Raw genomic sequence first — 19672 nt, 5'->3', positions numbered from 1 at the left:
CATTGAGGGATCTTATGAAGCATTCACAAGTCATAAGCTTACACATGAATAGGAATTCATACTAACATAACATAATCTCACAAATACATACTTATGAGCATTCCACCAAATCATTACAAGACATATCTAAGGCATGAGAGTCATGTAATTATAGCCTACGTTTATCATTTAGATCAATACAGGATCATAAAACACAATTCTACTCACTTGGGTATTTTATCAAACACATGGGATGCATATACTTGGGCCTAGGAATGAACATTAAGAAATTACATCATGGCTACATTAATCAACTCAATTTCATGATATTTCAACCCATATGTTCACATAAATTGATGAAAATTATTAAAGATCTCAACTTGTAATCATACAACAACATTAACATGGGTACATCCTAACCCACAACATGAAAATTATGATTCAACTTTTTATAGGAGGATTCTTGAACTCCAATGGTGGAAGGGACCCTTTGATGAACACTTTACATACCTTTGATGGAAATTTCCTGAAGCTTAATGGAGGTAAGCTTCAGTTATTGATTTGAAGTTAATCACCTAGGATTTTCTTCTTCTTCAGAAATTGTCAAATAGTGAATGTATTTGGCCAAAAAGGGGTTAAATTTTGTGTTATGAGGGCTAAAGGTTGGGGAAAAGAACCTAATTACCCTTTAGGACGTAGTTATTTAATGACTGAAAAGTGGGCACCGACGCGATTATCGATACGGTGCATCGACAGCATCAATGAGATACTTGATGTATCGCTCCATGATCATGCTATGTCTCAAGATTTTGACTCTGGCAACCTGTAACAATATTGACCATCGCGATAGGCGACACAGCGTGCCAAGATCATGTTGGTCCACTATTTTGGGATTCCAAGCATGGTCTAAATGTGGTCCAAAAAATCCAAAACTTGTCCGGGAATACCTATTGACCTTCTTGATCATGAATTATTAAAAGTATAGACAATTAAAGGACATTAAGGTCTCAAAATGATATTTCCAACTTTCGAAGGCTAAAAATAGACTAAGTTTGGAAACTTTGCTAGAATTTTCTAAGCTTGGGACCCCTTGACAAGCTTAAAGGACTAAATAAAGCTAGAAATTTTGTGGGGTATTACAAAAAGTATAGAGTGGCTACTAATTTATAATTTGGACTTTTTTGGGGAAATCTTAGAAAATGGGGGACTCAATGGTGTTTATAAAATTCTGAAGATAACTTCAATATATATGTGGATAAGTAGATGTAATGTGAGGAAGGATGACATGATAATAAACAATAATGGGCTAGGTTATAAGGATAAAATTAGTTACCCTTATTATGTGACTTTATCCCCTATGATTTTCTTTTTCGCTAGTAGTTGTAGACTAGTATAGTATGTGAAAAGATAAACAGTAAATTATAAGGTGTATTAAGGTTGTTGCAAAGAATATGAGCTTATAGGCCATAGTTAAGTGAAATATTAATTTGTCATTTTTTTGGATGGACTAGTATAATATATTGAAAGTTTCATTAGCAGTCCATGGTTAATACTAGACACTAAGTTTAAACTTTAGATGTTGAATGTGGTGAAAAAAATGGTAGCTCAAGAATAGTGATTGAAGATTTGTGCGAGTGAATTAGTTGGTTTGGTATTATTTGTAAAAGATCTTAGGATGACAACTTATGAACATAAGTCCTAGTATTGAGGTAGAAAATATGGTTAAGTCATTAGGTGAATAGCAACCTAAAGTTCATAAGGATAAATTATTCCCAAGTTAGTATGTCTACTTCACCTGAGGTAGTGGTATGGTCCGCGTACACTCTATCCTCCCCAAACCCCACTATGTGAGAATACACTGGGTATGTTGTTTTTGTTGTAGTATGTTGTTGGTGATGTTTCTAATAATAAGTGTTATGTGTATTAAGTTAGTGCTCCTAATTTGTTTCGTATAGAGGAGGCTAGGTATTACTATTAATCATTCTTTAGAATTGGATTAATGGAATTATATATTTTGATAGATGATGTTGAGTCTCTTCGTGTAGATTTAATTTTCTCTGAAATGGCAAGGTATGAATTAGAGGGATGATACTATTAGACTAAAATAGGATACTTGATTTTTAGGTTCTAGAGAAAGTGATTATGAATTCCCATGAAAATGTTAGTTATAAGAAGGTGACTTTGGAGTCTTGAAGAAGTTAAGAGTATTACCCCTCCTTAAGGGAATATCTTTGCAGGAAGTTAGTACTTCTCTATATAGTTTATCAGAGAGAGTCTAGAATATATGTGTATAGTGATAACCTTATTCTGCTGAGTATTATTCTTATAGATTTAATCAGAGGATATGTTCGCAAGTCTAAGATTGTGACTTTGATCTAACAGAGAGATGATGAAATAAGATAGGTCATAAATTTCCTTATGGTGAAAAGTTTTAGGGAAGATTCATGATAAATATATTCTTATTCTAGAAAACTCCTCTTACTTTAATTTAAGAGGACATTCTACCACTGCCTTATATATTCAAGTCGTACCTATGCCAAAGGTCTGTCTCTCTATGCATTTTATGTCCATGCTCCAACCCCAAAACTAGATGCAATACTGTCTTTCAGCAATCCAACATTCTAAGTATTCAAGATCTATGTTATGATACTCATGATCCATAGACTCATGACGTACTTTATGCTTAGTTCCAAGGAACTATACTATCTATATGTCACCAATTTATTTTTATGGCATGCCTTAGCCCAAGGTGATTCTATCTATGCAACCTCCTTACCATTCTCAGTTCTTAAAATAAGAAGAAATAGCTTCAAATAGATCCTTGTTGTATTCCTTGAATATATGAATCTCATCTTTTTGTTATATGACCCATTATATATGCACTCATGTTTCTCATTGTGTCCAGCTTGATGAACTCATGCTATGTTATGTCTGTTCCCGCACGACCCTCTGTTTAGGATTTAGGTGATTGCCAAGAGGTATTTCGTACCTATTCTACCATATCTCACTTTGCAGGTCTCACCTTGAGTAGTATGGCAAATAGGAGTCAAAATTGAGCAGTGTTACTTCCATCCCAAATGTTTATACTCTAGTTACTCATTGAACCTTCTTATGATAGGATGGTAGCGGCTATGAAAGTGTAGTGATGTTTTAGATAAGAGAGTACATATTCTTTAATGTGAAAATTTTAGGTGTGGCTACTTAAGCTAAGTTTATAGATGAAGGGGGAATAGGGATATGAACTTTTTTATGTGAACTAGTTAGGGAGGAGAGATGTGGTAAAACTCTTTCCGATAGTGGTTGAAGTTGCTGGTTTGTTGTGGATAGATCTATATAGAAGGTGTAGTAAAGATAGTCTTGAATGTTGTGATCGATAGATATACAAGCTATTTTTTTGTGTGGCTAGTTTTCCTTTATTAAGACCTGAAGTTATTTAATTATAATGATGAGATGGAGTTGTATTCTTGGAAGGATGTAGAGTTTAGGGTCCCATAACTTAAACTAGAACCTTTTAACTCTAGGTAGGCTTCAAAATAGAAGATATATGCAGTTATACTCAAGCTCTTGTAGTTAGGTATTTCATGGTGAATTATAAGATTGAAATCGTGAAGTATGGTATTCATAGCTAAAAGCATAATTAAAAGGTATGGCTATATATAAAGGATATTATATGTATCGTTGGAGGTGAATAATGCTTCTATTCTTATGTCTAGCAAAAATCTTATTTTGTGTCTTGTACTAATTTTAACTAGGACAATGATTCCTAAAAAATTCATGCCTTACATTTTAATGATCATGTTCCATAGAACTCATGCTAAGATCATGTCAATGTCAAATCTTGTTATTTTATGATTCGTGCTTACATGATTTACTTGGTGATAACATGAATCTCTTTTCTTTGGATGCCTATGTATTTTGCGTTGAGGGAGAATTCCTAGTGTGAAGCTACATCCTTTATTCCATACTTCTAGAGCTTCAATAAGTTCCTAGCCATCATTCGAGTACGAAAGATTCCTCAAGGGAGATGATGTAACACCTCACATTTTGGGCTAGAATTCGAACCATTTTTCCTATATGTATACGCCCAAACCGAACATCCTAAGTCAATATAAGTTTGATGATAGATTCTATATTATTGAAACAGCTTTTGAAATAAATCAAGATCATAAAAATCTACTAACTCAAAGATAAGTTGGGAACTTTTATACCAATAGAGTTTTAACGGATGCTTCTACTTTGGTCAAATTCCGATGACCATTAATTCTAGAGTATAGAGAATTAGATGTCTAAAATTATACCAAATGAAATATCTTTGAGCCTTATTTCCCGCGCATCCAATTTTCCCTTAATCTGATATATGAGTGGAAAGTTATGCCCATTTTATCTAGGGATGTCTGTCTGAGAGAAGGTGATGACTTGAGTTGATAAGCTGTCAACTAAGTAATGAGCTGCCAACTTAGTCGTCATCCTTAACTATTAAACACCTTAAGTCATTTATAGAAGGTGAAAACTAAATTGGCAAGCCATAAACTAGTTGACAAGTTGCCAACTAAGTAGTCAACCTTAACCAGAAAGTGTCCAATTCCAGTTAGGGATTGACGATTAAGTTGACAAGTTGTCAACTGAGAAATTCCTACAATTTTCTTAGTTTCCTTAGGGGTATTTCATTCTTGTCCTTTCCTCAAACCCTAACCCCTGATTTAAATTATTTAATAAGCATTGTATATCCTTTATTAGTCAGTTTTCAACGCTCCCTCTCCTCTCCAATCTTAAGAGAGAAAAGTTTGGGTTTCTTCGCAAGACTTATACTTGCAAGGCTTAGATTTAAGATGTCTCAAATTTTGTTCATCAAAAAGATATGTAGAACTATCCTAACACTCATGGGCATAAGTAAGATGTTTTAATAAACTTTAAAATGTATATGTGTATATGTTATGAATTTAGAAATTGTTTGAAGAGCATGCATTAAGAACCCATTTTTATGATGAAATTTTATATTAAGTATGGGATTTTATATAAAACATTAAAATTTCATTTATGTGCATGTATTATAAAATTTTTAAGTGGATTTGAGAGCATGAACTATAAATTCCCTTTTTTGATCATGAGATTAATTTATTTATTGACTAGTGTTGGGGGTAGTTTAATGAATGATGATAAAATTGAGCTTTAAATGTCTCTTTATCAATTATGCATTGTCAGTTTACGTATGTTCAAAGAGGTGTTTCTTATTTCTAAATGCTCTTTGTGGTAATTGAAAGAATAACAAGTGATTTATGAAAGAGATGGACACCCTATGTTAAAGTCTTAAAACGAGAGTGTTTTTCCATAAGTTTTCATGTGCTATAAAATAAGAACTCTATGTGATATGTAAATCTTTTGGTGGTCATTAACATATTTTTGAATGAGAAGGGCTATGCACAAGACATGATATGATATAATATGATATGGAGAGTTGAGATATTTTCTTGGAATAGAATTTCTAAGATCTGACAAAAAAATTCTTATGACACTGAGGAAATATACATCGAAATTAATTTCAGAATAGGGACTAGCAATGCTAAACCTATAATGACACCCCTAGAATGACATATGAAATTCACAACTGTTGAGTTTGAAAAACATCCGAGAGAAAAGAAGAGAGTGAGGATCGTCAACTTGTGGACAAAGGTGCTTATCAAAAGCTAGTAGGGAAACTACTCTACCTAGCAATGACCAGGCCAAATATTTTTTATGTTGTGCAGACTTTAAGTTAATTTATGAATGATCTTAAGAAGGCTCACTTGGATGTTACACTTCATGTAGTGAGATATCTCAAAGGAAATCCTGATTTAGGCATTCTCTTAAGCAGCAATATGGAGGACACATTGAAATCATTTTGTAATTCTGATTGGGCTTCTTATGCAGTTACAAGGAAGTCAGTAACAGTATATTCCATCAAGCTAGTACAATAATTAATTTCATGGAAATTAAAAAATAAGAAGCTATCTCAGAAGCATATTAGAAGCTGAATACTTGAGTATGGCTTCCGCTGTAGTAGAGATTGTATGGTTGGTAGGACTTTTGGAAGAAATTAATACAAAAGTAAAGGAGCCAATAAACTTATTTTGTGACAATAAAGTTGTTGGTTTTTTTAAAAAAAAATAGGGCAGCGAAAAAAGGGTTAAAATGACTCTCTTTGGATTGAAATGGCTTTCAAATTTTCAATGAACTTTTAATGGCTTTCCAATAAGTTTCTTAAGAATAGAGAGGCTTTAAATAGCCAACATACAACAAAAAATCTGCATAATTTAAATTTCAAAATAATCTAAAATTTCTCCACAACTAAAATAACCTAATCTAAAATTTAAAATTTAAATTCATTGTAACTAAACAATTTGTTAAACTAAAATTACTACAGTAACTAAATACAAAATTTAACACTCCACCTTTGCTTTAGTTACTGCAATTTAAAAGTTTCTCCTCCTCAATTTGTGTTCTTGCAATTGATCTGCATTTTTTGTTTGATCTTTTTCTTTTTTGAATTTGGACTTCCTTTTTTCTTATTTTGGTTTTGTTCTTAAAGAACAACATCAAAAATCTTGTCTTATTTGAAAGTACTTTGATAGGCTTTGCAAACTATTGTAAGGTTTTTTCATCCCTCAAAACATCAAAATAGGTTTCAAGATATGATTTCTACACAGACCAAATTAGATAGTTTTTGTCGGTGAAAATTTTTGGGCCATTCAAAGAGAGACTGCTACTTGACATCTTTTTGGTTGAAAATAGCCCTATGCTTTGAAAATAAGCATGGGTTGAAAATAGTAACCCTGATGGGTTAAATGGGTAGCCCTAACAGATTCAAAAGGTAGCCCTTACGGGTCAAAATTGATATGGTATCACTTTGGAAGAACTCACAGATCCCGTAAGATCAATAAAGCTCTAATACCACTATTGTTTTTTTTAAAAAAAAAGATGAGGCAGCGAAAAAGAGGTTAAAATGACTCTCTTTAGATTGAAATGGCTTTCAAGCTTTCAATGTCTTTCCAATAAGTTTCTTAATCATAGAGAGGCTTTAAATTTCCAACATACAGTAAAAAATCTGCATAATTTAAATTTCAAAATAACCTAAAATTTCTCAACAACTAAAACAACCTAATCTAAAATTTAAAACATAAATTCATTGTGAATAAATAATTTGTTAAACTAAAATTACTACAGTAACTAAATGCAAAACTCAACACTCCTCCTTTGCTTTAGTTACTGTAATTTAAAAGTTGCTCCTTCTCAATTTGTGCTCTTGCAATTGATCTGCATTTTTCATGATCTTTTTCTTTTTTTAATTTGGACTTCCTTTCTTGTTCTTTTGATTTTGTGCTTAAAGAAAAACATCAACAATCTTGCCTTGTTTGAAAGTACTTTGATAGGCTTTGCAAACTATTGTAAGGTTTTTTCATCCCTCAAAACATCAGGATAGGTTTCAAGATATGATTTCTTCACAGATCAAATTAGATAGTTTTTATTGGTGAAAATTTTTGGGGCATTCAAAGAGAGACTGCTACTCGACATATTTTTGGTTGAAAATAGACCTACGCTTTGAAAATAAGCATGGGTTGAAAATGGTAGCCCCGATGGATTAAAATGGGTAGCCTTAACGGATTAAAAAGGTAGCCCTTACGGGTTAAAAATAATATGGTAGCACTTTGGAAGAACTCATAGATCCTGTAAGATCAATGAAGCTCTAATACCACTGTTCGCATTCTTTAAAAAAAGATGGGGCAGCGAAAATGGGGTTAAAATGACTCTCTTTAGATTGAAATGACTTTCAAGCTTTCAATAAGCTTTCAATGGCTTTCCAATAAGTTTCTTAAGCATAGAGAGGCTTTAAATATCCAACATACAGTAAAACAAAATGTCCATAATTTAAATTTCAAAATAATTTAAAATTTCTCAATAACTAAAACAACCTAATCTAAAATTTAAAATTTAAATTAATTATAGCTAAAAAATTTGTTAACTAAAATTATTGCAGTAAATAAATGCAAAAATCAACAAAAGAAACTATACAAATAGCTGAAAATCACATATTTCATGAGAGGACCAAACATATAGAAATAGATTGTCATTTTGTGAGGGAGAAAATATAGAAAGGACTGATCAATGCAGTGCATATTGCTGGAACTGAACAGGAAGGTGATATACTGACTAAGGCATTGGGAGAAAAACAACACAGTTATCTGATGAGCATGTTGAAGTTGTTACATGTATTTCAAACCTCAACTTGAGGTGGAGTGTTGAGAGTAAAAATAGATGAGTTTATAGCTGGTAGTTAGCTGATAGTTTGTGGTACCTAACTTAATTGATGATAGTGTGATTAGTATAATAGGGTAGTTAGTTACACATTATTCTACACGTGTGTATATATATCTTAGCTCTGAGCTATCTAGTAGATAGTTTTCGATAATGAGAATTGAGTTTCTCTTCTTCCAGTTCCTCTTTTTTCCCACTATCTGTGTAGTTTATAACACCTTGTCTATCGGCTCCAATGAATTATGTTCTGGACTGCTCTGCACGAAAATTTACAGTTTAAATACACAATATACTAAATTATTGACAAGAAGATTGTTAAAAATGACTAATATTAGTTGGACATAAGCTGATTTTTAAAAATAAATAATACAAAAGATGGCATCAGGATGATATAGGGAGAGCTAACCCCTTTGAGAGTTCTGATTAAAATATCTGGTGTTGAAAATGAAAACTTTAACCCAAGCAAGTGTTAGTCATTGCAGCATAATGTTGTTGTTATTACTATTATTATATAGGTTGGTATAAATTGCTTATTTACAATAAATATATAGGATAGGTAGGGATATACTTCCGTCTTCAGATTCCATTTTGTGAGATTACATGAAATATGATATTGTTATTATAGAACAGTATAACTTTTCGACAAAAGAAATTCAATTGAACCTCTTATCATAGCTCCACTCCAAGTAATAGGACCTTTCCAAAGTTTTGTAACACCCCGCACCTTCGATCTAGAATTTAAACCGTCGTTCCTACAAATATAAACCCGAACCAAATGATTCCTTATTAATATATGTGTGGTGATCAATCCTATAGTGTGTTAATACCTTTTAACATGAATTGAAGTTAGAAATATCTCTTAACTCAAAAACGAGGTGAGAACTTTTCTATCGATTAAGTTAATCTAGAACTTAATCTAGAATTGAAGTTAGAATGCTTCTGTTTGGGTCAAATTTCAATAATCATTACTCTATATATATATTTATTTACCTGGACTACTTTATACCCAAAGAAATATCTTCAAGTCCTCTTTCCAACGCAACTGGTTTCATCTTAATCTGATATCAGAGAAGAAAGTTATGCTCATTTTACTTCAAAGTATCTGTTTGTCAACTAAGTGATGGCTACGTTGATAAGCCATCACTTAGGTGACGACTAAAGCAGATGAGCCGTCAAATAAGTGATGATACATCAGCTCTAGTCATCAACCTCGGACAATAAGGGGGAAATTCCAGGCTGAAAGTGACGATTTAGGTGACGAGCACCTAAGTGATGGGACATCACCTAAGTGACGGGCCATAACCTTGGTCGTCAACTAAAGACGTTCGGTGATTTTGTTGGTTTTCCTAGGGGTATTTTGGTATTTTTTCACATCCCAAATCTCTCATGCATGATTTAAATCATCCATAACACATTATAATCGATCCTTTTCCAGTTTTTAAAACATCTCAAGTCCTCTCCACTCTCAAGAAAAATAGAAAATTAGGGTTTCCTCTAAGTTCAAGATTTCAAAAAAAGGGTCCAATCTTCAAGTTAAATAACATAAGGTATGTGGAGTTCTCCTAAACTACATGGGCATGGTGAAATCATTTTTAAAAAATGTTTGAACATTGAGAAATCATGTATTTACAAGAGGGTTTTGAATTTACATAGACAATTATGCATTGCGAACCCTATTGATGATAATATTTTGGTCTTGATTCCTTCCTCTCAAAATTGATTGTTACTCAAATATATATGTATGCATTTGATGTTTTAAAATTTGAATTGAGAGCATGAAGATTAATACTCCCTTTCTTGTTATGAAGCATCTTGATTTCTTATGTTATGAATTATTCAAGTGCATATTGCGAAGCATGATACAAATGTCTTTATTATTGTTTAAGACTTGATTTTTAGTTTTGAACCAAAGAGATGGTGCTTCTTGTTAACATAAACGAAAAGAGATAATTTAAAGATTTGTGTGGTTTGCTACAAAGTAATTGACCACCACATGTTTAAGAATTGAAATAGAGAATCTTTGCATAAGTTTTCATGGATTTTGGTATACATATTCTCTTATTCTATTTGAATGATTTGGTGGTCCAAACATTATGTTTTGAATAAAGAGATTTTAAGATGATATTTTATGGCGTAGAGATATGACTTACAAGTCTTGGTATGATGATACCAAAAGAGATAATGCAATGATAATACAAAATAGAACAGAAGGCGGATCTTACTTCAGAATTTCAGATTTTGAAAGTTAGATGATACATGTTTAGACAGAGTAAAAAATGGTCTTAAAGAGAGTTAGGTGGTTACCCGAAGAAGGCATGAGCTTAAGAAACTCATTGCCCAAAACTGTGTTTTATCGATACGGATTATTAGGTTACCCGAAAGGTAAATTATAAACTAGCGACGGCCCTGTGACGTAGTAGATAAGCATATACTCCAACCCTTACGGAAAAATTGGGCTGGGGGCTTGGCCGCCGAGTCACGGGAAAATTCAATATAGCCTGTGGGATTGTAGAATTATAGGGTGTACAACTGTAACGCCCTACATTTTTGAGCTAGAAATTGAATCATCATTCCTATGCATGTAAGCTCTAATTTTATGGTTTATTTTTAGATTCATATGTCAGGATCTTTATCCTAGTATAAGAAGTGAGTATGAGCTGTAAACTGTCCATAGAAATGGCCTAAAGCAAAGTTGAGCTAAGAACGTTTCATTCACCCAAAATTGGATATTTGATTCTAGAAGGGTCTACTTTGAATGTGTATAACTTTTTATATACACTTAATTTTTCATCTCAAGACACACAAAATTATAGATAATTAAATTAGCTTTCCAACGATACCAATTTTTCCAAAATCCGACAACCGAGCGAAAAGTTATGACATTTTCCATTTGAGGCAGTAAGTTGACACGATATCAACGCGATGCATTGGCTAGCACGTTAAAGAAATATTTCACTAATTAAATCAGTTTTCTAATGGGTCTAGGGGCATTTTGGTCGCTTCCCCTCACCCAAAATCTATCCATAACATAAGATTTGCGCCCCAAGAACCATAATACACTCTATAATTCAATTTTCTTCTCAAATCAAAACCCTAACTAATCCCCAAAGATCAAGAACTCATCCCTAAGATCAAGAATTCCAAGAAACGGATCAAGATCCGGGTTCCATCTCTCAAATCTTATAATCTAAGGTACGTGGGGTTTATCCTAAAACTACGTGGGCTTGTTGAATCTCTTGAATATGATTTAAAGCTATCAAGCATGAATATATAAAGGGGTATTGGATCCTATGTTTTAAGTATGGATTAGAACCTTTTAATGATAGAATTGTTTTGGCCTTGTGGTTTTTTCCCTTAAATTTAGTTATACCTGTATTTATATGTATGATATTGAAGTTTGATTTAGAGCATTATTATTGAAATCCCTCTCTTTTGATGAATTAAAGTTTATGAACTTATTGGGAATGATTTGAAATATTTGTTTTATGATTTGAAAGTGGTCTTTTCAATATCTAAGTATTTGACATAATTTAGAGATGATGAGAGGGAGTTTCTTGTTATACCTACATGCTTGTTTAAAAGAGAGAATTGCTTGTTATTGAGTAAATTGACATGACCACCTTATCTCATTGAAATGTTGACAAAGAGAAAGTTCCTTGCATGTGTTTACATGAATTTTAAGAAAGTGTTCTTTGAACTGATTTATTGATATGGTGGTCCCAAACTTATGTATTGAAAACAGAGATTTTAATATACTAATAATGTCTTAGAGATATGACTTGCAAGTCAATGGTATGACGATACCATATAAATGTATTCCATAACAGAGCTAGAATTTTTAGAGTTTGATTTCAGAGAATACATATTTTAAAGAGTTAAAAATGGGATTAAAGAGGGTTAAGTGGTTTCCTGATGAAGGCTTGAGCTCAAGTAACTTGTATCCCAAAACCATTTTTTACCGATATGGGTTTATTATTTTCCCCAAGAGGAATTATATGATGGCCTAGTTCCCTGTAGCGTATCAGAGATAGTGACTCCAACCTTTGTGGCAAACTCGGGTTGGGGACTTGGCTACCGAGTTAAAGGAAGATTCCATATAGCCCATGGAATTTTAGAGTTTTAGGGTACGCCACCTAACATAGAAGTAAAATAAAGAGTATGTCACAAATTTTGGATGATTGTTCAGAGTCTTCTAAAAATGCCCATGTGTTTTCATATCATATGTTATATTTATGAACTATTTTTGAAGTGATCTCATCCATGTTGAATAAAAATTATAATTTTTTGATTTGCTCTACGTACCGGTACAATTGTATTGACCCTCTACCATTTTGGGGTTTGAGGCTCAATCTAGAGGTCCTGCTAAGCCGTAGAGTTTCAAACAGAAGTGAAGTGTGTAGTAGGTGAGGCTTCTTTATTCTGGGAGGCTCATGTCCTTCAGACTTTGTCATTTATTTTACGTTTAGGTTTGCTGGGGGCCTTGTCCCAGTTTCAGAAAGTTGCTATTTTCGCATGTAGTAGAGATTTCGCAGACTAATTCAGATTTTGTCAAGATATTGTTGGACTTCTTTCTTTATTGTCAAATTAAACTTAGAGTATGACCGTGGTTCCATCATGATTTATTTTTTGCACCTTTTCTTTATTGAATGGATGTTGTGCATGATTTCCAGATAGAGAAGGGCGTCTGGGCCTTCATGGTTTGGGATGCTCGTCACGTCCAGGACCCTAGCTCGGGTCATGAAAAACTTGGTATCAAAGTATGGTTCATGGTCCCAGGGTGTCTACAGAATTATGTCTAGTAGAGTCTTACTTACCACACTTATAATCAGGAGGCTACCGTACATTTAAGAGTTGTTTTTTATTCTTTCATACTCTAGTTCATGTTATAGATTCATCCATTAGAAAGTTATCTATGTTCCTTTCTCATTCTAATTTCATGGTCCATGCCTCACTATTGAGGTGATACAAGTCTAAGAGTCTAGCTTCCCCAATAATATGGTTCTCTCTGATTGAGTTATCCATATAGTTATGAGATAGAATGAGGACTTGAGAGGAGTCCATTAGTGTTTCAAGGTGTATTGATTTGAGTGTATGCCTTTATTCAGATAAAATCGTGCCTTTCAGCCTAAGGTACAAATTATATTTAGTCCTCTTTTAAAATTCTTATTACAAATGTCTTCCATAAGGGTAATGATATATAGTAGAATATTAGAACTGTATTTCCACCTGAGTAGTAGTGTATGTTAAAGTGTCATGACTTATTGGTAGCGAGTTAGTTCGGAAGTTCATGATATGGATTCACAAGGTTAGAAGTCAGAATGAGGGTGACTTTTGTGTAAATGGAGAGTTTTAGTTGTATACCCGTTGATTGTAGTGATAGACTAATATGGTAGCAATAATTATAGATTGTATGGTAGTCTTTGAAGAAAGTGACTGGATATGATTATTATTTGTTCAAAATAGAGAAGGAGCTCAAAAAGATAGTTATGGTGGTTATAGAAATCATTTATAAGTGGTAAGTAGAAAGGGGTAGATTAGTTAATAAGTTGTATGTAGAGACTCATTAGTGTTTGTTGAATTTTCAAGATCATTGTGATGTATGATTGGGTAAGTAAGTATGATGTGAGGAATTAGAATATGTTGATAAGATTGAAATGGGTAATAGTATAAGGTTAAGATCGACTAATCCTATAGTATGACTTTTCCCCCTATTTCCTTTAGTAGTAGTAAACTAGTATTTCATGCGAGAGGTATGTAGTGGATTTTGAGATGTAATAATGAGGTTATGGCGGGGTTGTGATTGTACGTAGTAGCTAAGTGAAGTGAAGTATTTGGATGTATTTCCCAAGTTGATGAACTAGTATAGTATGTGGCATGCTTTACCGGTGGTATATAATTGAGGATAGACATTAGGCTTAAACTTTAGATGTGGAGTTTAGATGTGGAGTGTAGTGGTGAGAATAATAGCTTGAGATTAATGATGCATGTTTTGTGGAGTAATTAGTAGGCTTGATGTGATGTGCGAAATGGCCTAGGTTAATGATTTATGAAAAGTTTAAGTGGTTATCGTGAGGTATATGTGTACATGAGAACTAGTGTTAAAAATGATGAATTATGGTTGAGTCATTAAGATGATAAGAGTGATAGTCATATAAGAATAAGTTGAACCCGAGATAACATGTTCTTAGATAAGGTTGTATGGTCTAAGTGTCATGTGTACCCAGCTTATGATTTTGAATGTTGTAGTATGAAGAAGTTTGGGGAGTTGTTGTATAATGTTCATTAACGTTGAACTTGAGGAAATATAGGTAGACAATGTGCGCCTTTGGTATAGTTCCACACATTTTGTTAAGTTATAGGTTAGTGATTTGAGGTGTAATTATAGTATTATAAAGAATTGAAGATGGAGTGTTAAGTTTTAGAATTGGGTTTCTATGACCATGAAAATGTTAGTCGTAAGTTGATGAATTTGGGAGTTAGAAGATATTACGATTAGTGTCCTGAAAGGGCATGCCTTAAAAAAATTTTAGTGCCTTTGTATTAGAGATTAATGAGAGGATTTTGTGTTCATGTATATACTAATATCCCCTTTTATGATAAGGAGTGTGGATGTGTGCGCTCATGAGAGTGGGAGATGTAAAGTGATGGAAATAGAGTCTAGCGGATAATAAGAGTAGCATTTACAGAAAAGGAAGGCCTTCAGAGTATAGTTCTTCAGGGAGAGTTTAGATTTTAAGTGTGTGGTGATGTCTCTTTTATGTTGAGAGTTGTGGCTATAGACTTGATAAGGGGATATGTATGTCTGTAAGTCTAGGATAGTGACTTTGATCTAAGGGGGTGATGGGGGATTAAGTTAGTTCCCAAATTTTTCTCAATTCGGCAAGTTGCAAGGAGAAGCCATGATAAATTTATTCCTACTCAAGCATACTTATCTTACTTCCATTTCGGAGATTAATCTACTAATGTCCTACATCATGTGTTTAAGTCATACCTATGCCTATGGTTCGAGTTCTCTATGGACTTATGGTTATGATCTGACCTCCAAACTAGAAGTAATTATGTCTCTCAGTAATCCAGTTTTTCATGTATTCAAGCCATATGTTATGTTGTTCGTTATCCATAAAAATCTATGTCTCTCGGCATACTTAGTCCTAAGGAAATATGTTTCTATATGTCACCTACTCATTCTATGTCGGGTTTAGCCAAAGTGATAGAGTTTATGTAAACTCATAGCAAATTTTAGTTCTTTAAATGGGGAGAAATCACTTCAAGAAAAAAAAATTTCCTTAGTTGTAATATAACACCCCGTGCATTCTTGACTCAATACCACTCTTGGTTGCATGTATGGAGAGCTGTCAACCTGAAAATTTTTCTAATAGTTAAAAGACTTAGTCATATTTTTGAGCTATTAGCTTCCATGATTTTCAAATTGATCTTCCTGCCCCGAGACGTAGATTCTTGAGTTGATTCATGATCAAGGGTGTTAAGGGGGTGGATCAGGAAAGTTTTAGATTTTTAAGACGATGTTTAAAGCATGTTTGGATGATCAAAATAATGGGCCAATGCGATGTTGACACATCGCGCCAAGAATCGCATCGGTAAGAACCGATGTGGCGCACTTAACGTGTTAGGTTCCCACTTCGTCTTACTAATTTCCGAGTTTAGGAGGGTAATTCAGTCTCTTTCCCTCATTTTATCTTGAAATGTGCACCAATGTTTTCTCACAGTTCTCTATCCTAAGAATTCATGCTTTATTGCATTTTTTCGAATTACTCTCTGCTTATGATCCAGACACTTGATATATGGAGCACCTCATGTCTATTTTATCGTATCTTTACTTCATGTCCCTCCTTGAGTAGTGCAACAAGTATAAGTTATGGTCTGATAATGTTACTCTGATTCATGACATTTGTTCTCGGGTCCCTTAACAACCCTCCTTATGATAGTGCGATGGTGGATGTGGAAGCGTAGTAATGTGGTAGGCAGGAGTGTAGATGGTTTTGAAGGTGAATTTTTTTTATGTAATATCTTGGGGTAAGGTTATAGGTGAAAAGGAAAGGAAGGAGATGAACTTTTTTTTTGGTGAAATAGCTAAGAAGGGGATGGACTTTTATTATGAGAAATAGTTGGGAATGAGATATATGGCGAAAATCTTTGTGAATGTGATTGAATTTGCTGGTCTTAATGGGGGAAATCCATGAAGTGGGTGTAGTAATGATAGGCTTGACTGTTATGATTGATGAAAACTCAACCCATGTACTATGTGGTTAGTATTCCTTGAATTAAAACTCGAGAGTGTTTGATGATAGTGATAAGGTGAGGCAATATTCTTAATGGGATGTAAAGTACTGGGCCCTATAGTTTAAGTTATCACCTTTTTACTCTGAGTTAAGCTTTAACATAGCAATACTGAGTAATGGGATTCAAATTCTTATGGCTAGATGTGTTATTAGAGAATTGTAAGTTGGCGAGTGTGAAGTATGCTATTTATTGTTTAGGATGTAGACGATTAGTGCCCTTAAGTTTAAGTCTATTCGTGGTACTTTGTAAGGTAGAGAATGCTTATAGTCCCATCTTCCGCAAAATCTTATTTCATTATTAGTACCAATATAAATTAGATCTATTATCACCAAATTGACTCATGCCTTATGTTGTGATGATTATGGTTCGTAGAGCTCATGTGCGAGATCATCCCTATGTAAAGTCCCATTGCCTCATGTTTCGTGCTTACACGTTTTGCTCAGGGTTACCATGAAACTCGTTTGATGCCTTTGTATGTTTTGTTGAGGAAAATTATTCAATGCGAGATTACATTCTTTATTCTACACTTTTAGATCCTCTAAAGTCCCTACCTATCATTTAGGGATGAATGATCCCAAGGGGGAGATAATGTAACGCCCCGCATTTTGGAGCTACAAAATTGAATCTTCGTTTCTACGTGCATAAGCTCTAATTCCATGGTTTATGTTTATATTCATGTGTCATGATCTTTATCCTAGTATATGAAGTGCGTATGAGGTGAAAAATGTTCATAGAAATGGCCTAAAGCAAAGTTGAGCTAAGAACCTTTCATTCATCCAAAATTGGATATTCGATTCTATAAGGGTCTACTTTGAACATGTATAACTTTTGATACACACATAATTTTTCAGCTCAAGACACATAAAATTGTAGATAATTGAATTATCTTCCCAACAATGCCAATTTCTCCAAAATCCAACAACCGAGCGAAAAGTTATGACATTTTCCGTGTGAGGCAGAAAGACGACGTGATATCGATGCGACGAGCCATCCAGCACTTTACGAAACTATTTCACTCGTTAAATAAGTTTTCTAATGGGTCTAGGGGCATTTTGGTCACTTCCCCTTACCCAAAATCCTATCATAACATAAGATTAACGCCCCAAGAACTATAATACACTCTATAATTCAATTTTCTTCTCAAATCAAAACCCTAACTCATCCCCAAAGATCAAGAACTCATCCCTAAGATCAAGAATTCCAATAAAGGATCAAGATCAAGGTACCATCTTTCAAATCTTATAATCTAAGGTACGTGGGGTTTATTCTAAAACTACATGGGTTTTTTGAATCTCGTGAATATGATTTAAAGCTATCAAGCATGAATTTATAAAGGGGTTTTGGATCCTATGTTTTAAGTTATGCATTATAACCTTTTAATGGTAGAATTTTTTTGGCCTTATAGTATTTTCCCTTATATTGATTTTACCTATATTTTTACATATGACATTGAAGGTTTGATTGAGAGCATTATTATTGAAATCTCTCTCTTTTGATGAATTAGAGTATATGAACTTATTGGGAAAGATTTAAAATACATGTTGTTGATTTGAAAGTGGTCTTTTCAATATCCAAGTATTTGATATAATTTAGATATGATGAGAGGGATTTTCTTTTTATACCTATATGCTTGTTTAAAAGAGAGAATTGCATGTTATTGAGTAAATTGACATGCCCACCTTATGTTATTGAAATGTTGACAAAGAGAAAGTTACTTTCATGTGTTTACATGAATTTAAAGAAAGAGTTCTTTGAACTGATTTATTGATATGGTGGTCCCAAACTTATGTTTTGAAAATAGAGATTTTAATATGCCAATAATGGCTCAGAGATGCGACTTGCAAGTCAATGGTATGACGATACCATATAAATGTATGCCATAATAGAGCTAGAGTTTTTAGAGTTTGATTTCAGAGAATACATGTTTTAAAGTGTTAAAAATGGGCTTAAAGAGGGTTAGGTAGTTGCCCGAAGAAGGCTTGAGTTCAAGTAACTCGTAGCCCAAAACTGTGTTTTTCCAATACGGGTTCATTATTTTCCCCAAGAGGGATTATACGCTGGCCTAGTACCCTGTGGCGTAACAGAGACAAAGACTCCAACCCTTGCGGCAAACTCAGGTTGGGAGCTTGTCTGCCGATTTAAGGGCAGATTGCATATAGCCCATGGAATTTCAGAGTTGCACGGTATACCATCTAAGTACAATAAAGAGTATGTCACAGAGTTCGGATGATTGTTCAGAGTCTTCTAAAAATGCCCATGTGTTTTCATATCATATGTTATATTTATAAATTGTTTTTGAACTGCTCTCATCTATGTTGAATAGATATTATTATTTTGGATTTGCTCTGCGTACCAATACAATTGTATTAACCCCCTACATGTCAGGTTCTGAGGTTTATTCTAGAGGTCCTGCTAGGCCGTAGAGTTTTCAGACAGAAGTGATATATGCAATGGGTGAGCCTTCTATATTTTGGGAGACCCATGTCCTTCAAACTTCTTCTTTTATTTTGGGTTTTGGTCCGCTGGGGGCCTTGTCCCAGTTTCAAACAGTTGTTATTTTTGCATGTAGTATATATTTCGCAGACTGATTCAAATGTTATCTAGATGTTGTTAGATTTCTTTCTTTATTGTCAAATTGAACTCATAGTATGACCATAGTTCTGTCATAATTTATTTTCTGCATCTTTTCTTTATTGCATTAATGTTGTGCCTAATTACCAAATAGAGAAGGGAATCCGGGCCTTCGTGGTTTGGGATACTCGTCACGGACAAGGCCCCTGTTCGGGTCGTGACAACCACCTAGCTCAGAAGTAAAGTAAAGTGTGAGTCTTACTTTTAGAGAATTGCCTCAAAGTCTTTTAAATATGCCCATGTATTTGTATATATCGTATGTAAAATGTTTTATGAATTTCTCTCACTTATGTTGGATGAAAGTGTGTTATTTTGGATCGCTCTACGTACTAGTACATTTGTATTAACCCCTTATATTTCAAGATCTGAGGCACAGTCTCAGGGTCCTGCTAAACAATGGACCAGTTTATCAGACGTTTGCAGTTGGTGAGCCTCCCTTATTTCTTAAGGCCTTATTTCTTGTGTTCTGTTT

Source organism: Capsicum annuum, unplaced genomic scaffold (genome assembly GCF_002878395.1).
Source record: "Capsicum annuum cultivar UCD-10X-F1 unplaced genomic scaffold, UCD10Xv1.1 ctg997, whole genome shotgun sequence".
Taxonomy (NCBI): domain Eukaryota; kingdom Viridiplantae; phylum Streptophyta; class Magnoliopsida; order Solanales; family Solanaceae; genus Capsicum; species Capsicum annuum.
This window is presented reverse-complemented; position numbering follows the sequence as displayed.